Genomic DNA, 12,931 nt, shown 5'->3' on the forward strand with positions numbered 1-12,931 from the left:
AGTTTACCAACAAATTACATTTTGTTACTAATTTACCAATACATTTATATTTGGTTGGTAAATTTAGCAACATAATCTTGCCGTTGGTAAATGTTTGGTTAGTAATTCATTGGAAATATGTTAATAAATTATATAAACAATTTTTTTGTCATATTTACCAACCGATATATACTTCGTTGGTAATATTACCAACAAAAGGTGTGTGTTAGTAATATTTCAGTTGGTAATCCATTGATAGAATGTTGCTAAATTGGGCGCCATTTTTTCCCGCCGTATTTACCAACTAAAATACTTCGTTAGTAAGATTTGGTTGGTAATCTGTTAGAATTTCGTTGTTAAGTTTTAAAATATAATTCGGTTAGAAATATGTTGGTAATTTGTTAGTAGAATACTAACCAACTTAAGTTGTTAGTAAAATTTGTTGGCAATTTGAGGTTTTTTTGTAGTGTTTGACTGACATGGGAGAACCTGAAGGTTATGATGAAGTCATGCTAGATACTCATAGAGATAGGTGGGTAGAAGCCATGGAAGACGAGATGAAGTCACTTCACGAGAATGGCACCTATGAGCTAGTGGAGTTACCGAAAGGTAAGAAAGCTTTAACAAATAAATGGATCTTCAGATTAAAGCAAGAGCAACATACATCTGCACCTAGATACAAGGCTAGGTTAGTTGTCAAAGGTTTTGGTCAAAGAAAGGGAATTGACTTTGATGAAATTTTCTCTCCTGTTGTGAAAATGTCCTCTATTCGTATAGTTCTAGCCTTAGCCGCAAGTCTAGATTTAGAGGTTGAGCAGATGGATGTCAAGACTGCCTTTCTTCATGATGATTTAGAAGAGGAGAACTACATGGAGCAACCTGAAGGCTTCATCGTTAAAGGAAAAGAAAACCATGTTTGCAAATTGAGAATGAGCTTGTATGGCTTGAAAGAAGCTCCAAGGCAGTGGTACTTGAAGTTTGAATCTGTCATTGAAAATCAGGGATACAAGAAAACTTCTTCAGATCATTGTGTATTCTTTCAGAAGTTCTCTGATGATGATTTTATTATCTTACTACTTTATGTGGATGATATGTTGATTGTTGGCAAAAATAAATCTAGAATTGTAGTCCTTAAGAAAGAGTTAAGCAAATCGTTTGCGATGAAGGACTTGGGGCCAGCAAAGAAGATCTTAGGCATACAAATTCATCGAGATAGACACAAGAAGGAGTTATCACTATCCCAAAAGGAGTATATTGAGAAAGTACTCAAGAGGTTCAACATGACAGAGGCAAAAGTGGTTAGTACACCTCTTGCTAAACACTTTAAGTTGAGTACGACCCAAAGTCCATCTACTAATGAAAAGAAGAATGAGATGTCAAGTATTCCATACTCTTCCGCGGTTGGTAGTTTGATGTATGCTATGATTTGCACTAGACCAGATATTGCACATGCTGTTGGTACCGTTAGGAGATTTCTTTCCAATCCTGGAAAAGAACATTGGGCTGCAGTGAAATGGTTACTAAGATATTTGAAGGGTACTTCATATATGGAGTTGTGCTTTGGTAGTGGCAAGTCTGAACTTGTATGCTACACAGACTCTGATTTGGGAGGAAATCTTGATAATTCAAAATCTACTTCTGGTTATTTGATCACTTTTGGAGGGGGAGCTATTTCTTGGCAATCAAGACTTCAGAAGTGCATAGCTCTATCTACCACAGAAGCTGAATATATTGCCATCACTGAAGGTGCCAAAGAATTGCTTTGGATGAAGGAGTTTATCAAAGATCTTGATTTTGAACAATCAAGGTTTGTCTTATTTTGTGATAATCAAAGTGCTATTTATCTCACCAAGCACTCTACCTTTCATTCTAAGTCCAAGCATATTAGCAGAAAATATCATTGGATTAGAATGGCCCTGGAGGAGAAATTATTTGAGGTTGAGAAGATACACACTGATGACAATCCTTTAGATATGCCTACAAAAGTGGTGATCGTAGACAAGCATTAGTTTTGTAGAAGTGCGACAGGCATGAAGCCTGTCAAGAGTTCCTCCACTTGAAGTCCATTTGGCCCCTTGGCTGGAGGGGGAGTTTGTTGGGCTATTGCCCATGTTCCAGCCAAAGGCCCATGGCCTAATCCTACTTGAAAAAGGATTGGAATTATTCTCTTTATTTGGTTTCCAATTCTATTAGGAAAAGGATTGGAATAGTAATCTTATTTGGAGTTGGTTTTGGCTTTGTAAGGAAAAGCACAACTCTATAAATAGAGGATGGTCTTGAGAGAATAATTTAGATTGCTCATTATTATTGTCTTTGAAAGACATTAGGACATAAGAGAATTTTTGAGAGAGCTTTCAACAAGAGATAAGAGAGAAGAAAAAAAGAGTTTTTTTGCTGCAGTCTTTTATTCCGACCAGCAACCTTCAGATCGTGTTTTCCGATTAACTAACCGTTGGATCGGACTGAAATTTGTACTGAGTGTTCCTGACATCTTGGTGGTTGATTTGAACGGTGGAGATCGGATTCGGAAGTCAGAAAGATCCTGTTTTAGGTCCCGAACAGCAGCTGGGTTTGGGTGGTGTTTCTTTCTATTTATCTTTTGTTGGTGTAGCTATTGTTTGGTTTCTTTTGGCACTTGTTGTGTAGCCATTAGAAGAATAACTGTAACTCTCTTATTGTTATAGTGAAGCAATTCGGATCTTGTCGATCCTGTGGTGGTTACCTTTGTTTTGAAGGATTTTTCCACGTTAAATTTGGTGTTCTTTATTTTAGATTTTCGTTTTCATCTTTTCGTCACAACAGGATGAAGTGCCATTATTTTAAATTTTTCTAACTAATATCAACTCTAAAAGTGATGTAATTTATACTGAAATAGTTGCTAAGTTGAATCTACTTTTCTTGGCCACAAGAACACGTAAGGCCTAGAGTTAGCTTTAGACACCTAGGTACGTTTTTAGGTAACATTTGAGAAAATTTCAGAAATAACTAACATTAGATCGAAGTTAGGCCTTCTGAAGTACACTTTCGTTAACTACAATTCATAGTTACAGTTATGACTGACTACCGGATGTATCAATTGTATTTTTTTGCAAAAATTAGTTGTGAATACAAATACAATGTATAATGATATACACAAAATGTGCGATAAAAGCTTTTTAAAAAAGGTAATTGAGTATAAATAAATAAATAATACTCAATTAATATCTTAATTCTCCATAAATGAAATAAGATATTGAAATCTCAGTGCTACCGATAGTTTAGATTTCAATAGGACCTTGATTATTTGTTGATTTCAATTGATATAGATATCTTCTTTTATTGTTTATAATCGTCTTTGATATATGTATTTACCGATTTCAATAATATAGATACAACCATAAATTAAGGAAGAAAATCTCAGTCATAAATTGGGAGGGAAGTCGTTCACGCCATAATTGAAATTTTTGATGTATTTGTATAAATTTGTAACGAAAATCTCCCACCATATTTTATAAGTATTGAGTCTTTTATATTGATCCCTTGTTCCCTCAAATAAAAATAGTGAAAGAGTAATAAGAAAAAAATTATTAGATAATGTCTTTTATCTGTTCAAATATTAATAGACAGAAACCCACTATGCATTAGGACATGGTCCTTGGGTTGTGGTGTAGTGATGGAGTTATTTCACTTTTAATCAGAGATATCAAGTTCGAGTCTTGGATATGGTAAAATTTTTGAGGGTCATCTTCGAATGGGCCCTACATTACGCGATTCGAATTTAACCGAGGCTTGAAAAAAAAAAATAGGATATGATCCTTATCTAACCTTTTTTTCTTTTCATAAAATTTGTAATTTATTAATTTAATGCAGATCTATTGGAAGGCTCATTTCCTATCTTTGTCAGCAGGCTAACAACAATACATAGGAAATTTCTTATTATCCATTTGCACCTTACTATAATTGGTACTACTAAAGAGACTATACCTTATGGTTTTCTATCCCCATTCCCATTTTCACCAAAGTCCAAAACTAGGAAAATATAAGAGGGAGAAAATGCTATAAAGAATCCTAGCAGACAAGTTACGTATTTGATCGATCGTTTAAAATAATTATATTTGCTATTCAATATACAATAATATATACTACATTATTTTGTATAAAAAATGTATAGTTTGTGTATAATATGCATTTACTGACTATTATTTTATTGAGCGACTATTTATATCAATTTTCCTCTTTCGTTTTTATCCTCCTAAAAAGGAATAATAACATAAAATAAACTATTTCTAATTCAAGTCGCCACATAATACAAGTCCCTTGGCTTTTGATGGCAAACAAGTTGTACATTTTTATTTTTCATTATTGCTAAAGGCCCCCTTCCTCAATATTGCCACAAATTTCATAAAACAAGGAGTCGTATTATTGTATTAATGAACATCACTATTTTGGTAATCATTCGATATTCGATACTTAGTGATTTCATTAACTAATATGAACTCATGCCGTGCGTGATGTATTAAAGAAAAAATGCTTTTTCAAAGAATATAATTTATTTTTTTCAAAACTCAATCTAAAATATCTAATAATCCCACTGTATATTGGTGCATTTAACTAGAATTTTCCGACACAATTAAATTAGCATCCTTTTTCTTTCCTTGTCTTCGTGTTTATAACAAAAGTACAAAAACAGTATATATATATATATATATATATATATATTATTCTCAATATTTTTTCTTCTTTCTCCCAAGAAGAAAAATAAGACTAAACTTTTTTTAAAAAATAGTTCTAATTCGAGTTGTCACATATCAATGCATTGGCTTTTGATAGCAAACAAATAGCACATAAATATTAAAGGCTAGCCCTCTTCCTCAAGATTGTGATAGATTTTCAAAAGAAATTACTTTGAAAACATACATGATCCTATAAAAGATTATATATTGTGATTGGTGAGGCTTGAGGGCCTTCATGTCTTTTTTGGGTCATATATGTGCTAATGTGCATGACTATGATATAGTATAGGAAAATCATTATGTTACTAGTTTCATATTTTCACTCTCACTCTAAATATAAAAAGGTGAAGACATTCTTTCTTTAATGAATTAAAAAAGAAAGTATGACATAATTTGAGCTATAGATAATAAAAGGGAAAATTGTGCATTATAGCAAATTATTAATTCAAAATAAATATTATAGCTACAGTTTCATTTAATTCCAATTCGCAATAAATCTCTTGTCATTCGCCTCTCTCCCCTCTCTTTGGAATCTCGCTCGCCACTCTCCTCTTTTTCAGCCATCTGTCCCTCGCCTTTCTCACTTTATACAAACACAAATGTATAATTTGTGTTTGTGTTTGTGTTTGTATAAAGCGAGAGAGACTGTATATACAAATACATATCTCTCTCCATTCTATACACTTATAATTATACAAATACAAATCTTCCCCTACTCAATTCTATTTTGTCTTTCTCTCTCTCCCTCTCTCGCTTTATACAAACACAAACTATACAAATATAATGCATAATTTGTGTTTGTATAAATCGAGAGAGAGATTTGATATACAAGTACAAATGTTTTAACTCGATTCAATTGAATACAAATTTAAATTTTATGCAAATATACAAAGACAATCATTGATACATAGATATAGTAGTTACATATATACAATTATCTAACCGATATACATATACAATTCACCTCTCTCCGCTCTCTGCCCTCTCTCACTCGCCTCCTCCTCTCTCTCCCAATCTCGTTCGCCACTCTAGCCTAACACAGAGAACATATACATGTATAAAACGCAATTGTCATAGACACAGACGCCCGATTTATACAAATCGCGCGCCACGATTTATACAAATCAGATGCTCCATAGCAAACATAATTTGGCTATAGAGCGCAAATAACAAAATTGTAGCTATAGAGCGCTAATATGATTTTTATCTATGTTATTTCTAAAATTTACTCTAAATAAAATGGTTACTTTTGACACTTACACAATATCAATTATACTTTGAACCGTTAGATATAATCTTAGTTCATGATAAGATCACTATCATATATACCTACTATTTATAATGATATGTACGTGAAATTTTGACCTCATACGACTCTTTAAAGAGTTGAAGGATTTCACAAGTGTTCTAATAAGTTTCCTAACTTTTATGTGTGTATTGAAGATGACATCTCAGTTCTTGTAGTGTTTTTGACTGATAATTTTGATAAATTATTCAAGTTGCCCAAGAGATTATCCTTGTTTGATGTTTAAGTTTTCTTATTATCCTAATTATTATACATATCTTGAAATTAATTGAAAGAAAGTGACTTTTGAAAAGTCCAATTTACCTACGTGGTGTTATTATCTATTTGCAGTAGAGTTTGATAATGATTGATAACATATGCCTTCTAATTATGGGAATCTGGTGAAGAATTTTTTTCATTTTCAAAAATTCGAACTTGAAATTTAATAAAGGAATTTCAATCATATATATAGGTAAGTTTTCAACTTTTATGAGAATTAAAGATGACATCTCAATCCTTGAATTGCTAACAAATAATCTAAGTAGAAATGCTTCTTCCAGCATGAATGTAACCCTTTGAAAACTATTTGAAAATAAGTGTCATGAAATTGTGAATATTTTTATACGAGAGTTGACTTAAATATAAAAACATCTACTAAAAAAATAATTGATAAATATACTTTTTATGCATATATTAACGTATTGTGTATACAAAAAAAATATATTTATGTTTTTATAGTTAACCAATAAATGTAATTATTTTTTACGATCAATTAAATATGCAACTTGCCCTATTTATTTCTGGGGTAGGTGTATCAAATGGTTTGACTCGAATTTCTTTTAGTTTAAAAAAATAAGTTAGCACTAGCACGTACAAGTTAAGTAAGATGTAGACATGGATTTTATATTTTATTACAGTAGAAAAAAAAAATTATTTTGTGCAAGCTGATAATTTCCTTCAATAAATTATTGCAAGCTCATTACACAAAAAATAACTTCTAGAAAAAAAATTAAGTCGTACAGAATGACATAATTCATGTGACCTAGCGTTTGAATATAAATTTGAGAAATTAAATTTGGGTAAAGTTTATATTAAAGTTTCAAAATGTCTTTGACCTTAATTTTTGAAAACATATTCTATTTAAAAAACCTAGAAAACATAATTTATTCCTGTAAATTCTAAAAACTATAAAAAAAATAAATCATAAGTTTGGCCAAAATTATTATTTTTATAATAGATAAGACATAGTCCTAAATTTATAAAAACTACTAATAAGTAATAACACGATTACTAGCTACTGTAATTTGTCAAATTACAATTAATTACGAAGACTCATCAATGAAAAATAAATAATAATAATGTTGGTAACTAACTATTCTTTAATATAATTTTTTTTACCTGAACAATCTCTACAAAGAATTTATTATACATATCCTTAATCGCTCTAATGTAAGCCGCTAGTATACCTCTAATCTCCAAATAACTTCCCTCGAAATTTTATCATAAATCTTTTCAACATTAATGAATACCATACATAAATTCCATGTCCTTTTCCAATATTTATTGAAATTAATGGAGAGAAAGTGATTTCTGAAAAATCCACTTTACCTACGTGTAATTATTATCTATTATAATGACTAATTAGTAGTTAATCGTTTCGTACTGAAGTTTGATACTGATTGATGACGTATGCTTTATATGGAAACAAAAAATGTATCATTTTATAACAAAGTAATAATTTGATACTCTTTCTTATTAAAAACGCAGTACCATTTATTCATAGTTGATTACTAGGTCAATTCTTGATAAAGAAAATAATAATTTGGGTATTAATTAACTTGTTAGAGAACCTAATTACTAATTAACGTAAGAAGTGCTCATAAAATACATCAGACAATTAACTTGTAGGATTGATAATAATTATGGGTCCAATCAAAATTTGTACGTTTTTTATGAAACAGACAACATCATCATCATAGATTTAATTAATGTGGTTGATCATTTTTGACATTTTATTTTAATTATTTAAATTCGACTTTTAACTAACACAATTTCTTTTGTTAATGAAAAGAAATATTATATGTATTTGTCATGATTATTGTTTTGGCTTAAGCCATTACACAAACTCATATTAGCCAAATTAATTACAACCAAAATAAATATGCCGAGCACAAAAGTTGCCAAGTAGAAATTAAGGGATCATTTGGAAACAAGTTATCTTGAGATTAATTATTTCAAGACAAGTTATTACATTATGTATATGTGATAACTTATTCCATCACTATGAAATAAATGATAGAATAAATAATCCAAACGACTAAGTTCTAATATCTCAAACCAAACATATAAAAAATAATCATACAAATTATCCTAAAATTATTATACATTATATCTTATACCTCAAATCAAATGAACGTAAAGTTTGCAATATAAGTCATTATCAGACATGATCAATCCTACAATTGTGATAAGAAGAAAACGTATATAAGAAGTGGGGTCATTAAGAGTACACAAATATGTGATTCAATTCATTGAATGGTTTTTATTATTAAAAAAAAAAACTTAAGGAAATTAAGTAAGGCTAAAATCAAACGTGCTAATTTTTCAACATATAATCTTTCTATATATTTTGGATTTATGTGAACTAACGGATCAATCGAAGTAAAGATGCTTTTTTCAACATGAACAAACCTTTGAAAAAATATTTAAGAAAGAAGGAGTGCCATGAATTGAAATTGTTAATTTTGTTATAAAAAAATGGACATAAAATATAGTCATTGATTAAAATATTAGTCAGTAAATATATATTTTTGTATATCAATTGTATAACACATATTAAACTTATTTTTCAAAATATTTGTTTAACTATCGAATATAATTATTTTAACGGTTGATCTTATGTGTAACCTGCTCTGTTTCTATATGGGTAGGTGTATCAAATGGTTTTGCCTTGTGTTTCCCTTTAGTTTCAGATAAGTTAGCACTAGCACTTACAAGTTAAGTAGGATGTAGACATGGAGTTTTATATTTAATTACAGTAGAGAAAAATTCTTATTTTGTGCAAATTGATAATTTTCTACAATGAACTATTGAAAGCTCATTAATTACACAAAAAAGAACTAGAAAAAAAAAAAACAGTACATAATCCATTTGTGACCTAGTATTACACATGATGGGTTGACATTTTGACAAATAAAACAGTATGCAAAGGAATGTTTTTTTAATGTTTCTTTGTGCCCTAAAATGAAATTACTTTGTATAAAAATAGAACAATTAAACAGTTGTTCTGACCACTTTTATTTATCTAGTTAAGAAAACTAAAGTACTACAAATTATTATTATTAATTATTTAGTATAATTTTATATTATAAAATTAATATTCTAATTATTGCTGATAAAAAAATGGGTCGAACAAGTAAAAATAAATGTGTCGAACAAGTAAAAATGAACGGAGAAGTACCAATTATTAGTCATGCGTCGGTGTTCCCAACTTGCTATACCAGTCTACCACTTACCAATCAACTTTGACATTGCATTTATTGCTTTCATGTATCTGATAAGTTGTAAATATAATAATTTTTTAAAATATAACATATTTTCTATATAAAAATAAAATAAAACACATTTTTTAATTAATTAAATATTTAGTGTGATAAATCATATAGTTATCTGTTTTAATCTTTTTAGATTCGTTTTCTTCTTAAGAAAAATAAAAAATGTACACATACGATCCCTACATATTTTCCCAATTAAAATGGTTAACGAAATAAATAGACCGGTTAGATATTGCATGCTCATCATATTTCTGTACCATCAAAATAGCAAAGGTGTGCTAAAATGGAAAGTATTTCTCTATTTTTAATTGAAGATCTCTTATGCGAATTTTGGGTATAAAATCATCTATAGTAGCTAGGGTATATCTTACACCCCCACCCCCCAATGTCGTATTTTTTGGGATGATCAATTCAAAGTTAGTTGAGTCCCATCCAAATATTGGATACCAGGCGAAAAATCAAACAAAGAAAACTAGTAAAAATTATTTTTACTTTTTTTCATTTCAAATTACTCACAAAAATCCAAAAGTAACTCCAAATTGTATTCCTGATCAAACACAACTTTCAATATCATTTTTTACATTAAAAACAAAAACTTTTTTTTACCATATACTCCTAATTTTCATAACCAAAACGCCCTCAAAATTACACAATATGCTTTGAGTAATTACTAGTACTTTTTTAATGAAAAGTCACATCAATTTACAAATGAATATAATTAGAAAAAAGTTCCAAAAGTTTGGAGATGTGAATGGCTGAGTTCAAACTTGAAAAAGGGATTGTTATAGTTAACAAAAAATGTTCAAGTTAATTACAGAAGTTGTCACATTATTAATATTGGAAATGTGGCTTATCAGAGAAAAAATAAAATATTATATGGAGAAAAATTATATATATATATCATATTTGGCCCCATATAATGTGATTATCTGACTTATCCTTGGAATTACAGCTGGTTTTCCACTTATCAATAATGAAAATGACCTACCTTATATATTTTATTTTATTTTTAAAAGACAAAACACACATATAAATAAATAATGAAAACGACATTTGGTTTTTCCTTATAATTTTTTCCTAATTTTCATCACGAGGAGTAGATAATTTTCCCAAGAAGAAATACTAGTAATTGTATTATGCGTTTGGATAAAGAATTTTGGTTTACTTCATGGTAGTTAATCATATAGAGAAACCAAAATTATAATATTGACTCTGGTTCTAACAGTAAAGATCATTAGTTTTAGAATCGTATAATCCACTTATGAATTATATTGTTATTGTTATATATATATATAATATTCTCTTACCTTATAAATTTAAGCGTTAATAAATAAGAAATGTGATAAAATAAATGTATTTTCTTCACTTTTAGTTAAAAATCTCATATTCAAGCCTTAAGAAGAATTTCCTCACAAAACTAACTACTTTTTACAACATGTAAACAATAATGAATTCAAATTAATTGACGCAAAAAAAATATATATGAAAACTCTATGGTCAAACTTTCAACTTTGACATCTCTAATGAATGTTTTTAGCTATAATATGATTAAATGATTAATAAGGATAAAAAAAGCATGATAATCGTGTTTAATTAGTTACACGAAGTGGACGGTGGGAACAGAACAAAAACTCATAAATGTTACACAACCCATACAATGAGATAAATTTTAGATAAAATTTTGAAGAAAAGAATAAACAAAAACGAGAGAATTATTATTATTTTTTTTAAAAAAAAAAAGTGTTAAGAGGATAATTAATATCATTGAATATTACCAGTAGAAATTTGGTAGAAAATACAGCACATATTTAAGTGTTTTTTAAAAAAAAATAATTGAAGAAATTGAAAAAGACATAAAGAAGTTTGGCCCCCCCCTCAAGATGTAAATGAGGTATTTATGTGCTTATCCTTTCTTGTTGGAAAGAATCAGTGATGAAATTATTACTCATATTGCATATTCAGTGGACATAGTAATTCTTGAGGATATATTATTTACATATATATACTAATAATAAATTAAAATCACTAAGATAGTACTGACACTAAATTTTCGGATACATCCTCATCCCCTCTAGGATACATTCATGTACCTTCTCGGATAAATCTATCTCATTAAATACTATATCATGAAAAATTCAGAATTTTTGTAATTGGAAAATTTTCTGGAATAGAATGTAATTAGCATCCAAATGTATGAGATTTCTGTACTTTATACTACTAAATAAAATTCAAACTTTGCCTTACCTAATGAATAAATACTCTAATTTTGAATATGCATATTTATTTGGATTATTAATTAATTTATTTTTAAAAAAATGGAACTAGTGGAGGTGTAAGAGCATGTGCTAAACTTGGATCAATAACCAAGCATGTCGTGTACTAATTGTCAATATTTAGCTTTATGAAAGAATCAATTTAAAAAATTGAAGATCTGATTCACATCTGAATTAACTTATATTTATTAGTATATATTTGTTAAATCAAAATGTTAACCACTTTTTATGATCTTTTATGCTGTGTTTCCTTTTTACTAAGTACTATATCTTAATTAATTAATAATTATCATTAAATTAAATTGTGTTAGGTAAGACTTGCCTGGTCCTGGTTTTGTTTCTGGCTTTTAGAGTAAGATCTCTAAACAGGAATTATAATTATATAATAATAATAATAATAAATAAACTAAGATATTTGATTCTTTACATTTTTTACTCTTTTTTTTTTTGTTTCCACGTTGGGTGAGAATATTTGGCTTACAAATTTGTTTCTTTTTCCCATGACAAGGTTTTGTCCTTCCTCTAATTTATGGAGTCCCAATAATTCTGATTATGTTGAATAATTCGATAGATGGTAAACCCTTCTCCTTTTGAAAATGCGATATAAAATTATTCTATAAAATTAGATTGATTTAAAACTAAAATTATTTAAATTATGTTTTTCTCATAAATATGAAATCAAATAAGTTGTAAAATCTATTACTAATAACTATTTTTAAGGAGTTATGATTGGATCCTCCATGATTTTTGTTATATCGATATTGAATTTTTCAAAATTATACTAATTTTACCGTATCCAAAACACACATATATATATATATATCAATATTTTAAAGAATTCAAACACTTTAATAAAGCTGCTACTTCTTATTTATATATTCTACTCATTTTGCGTTAAAAGGTGGAAAATATGAATTTTGTGAAATTATTACGGTGCGGTCATATTCTAAAAATTCTAGACTGGGTCGATTCTCATTTCAAAAACAAAAAGTTACCCCACTTTAATAGAAAAGGGAAAATTGGGAAACAAAAGAAGGTGCGCTGACGTATTGTTGCCTTTTGGCCCACACAAAACTATGTCGTTTTGTACTGATTAACCACTTAAACTGTGTCGTTTTGTGTGGCCAC

The sequence above is a fragment of the Solanum stenotomum genome, chromosome 10 (genome assembly GCF_019186545.1).
Source record: "Solanum stenotomum isolate F172 chromosome 10, ASM1918654v1, whole genome shotgun sequence".
NCBI classification, from domain to species: Eukaryota; Viridiplantae; Streptophyta; class Magnoliopsida; order Solanales; family Solanaceae; genus Solanum; species Solanum stenotomum.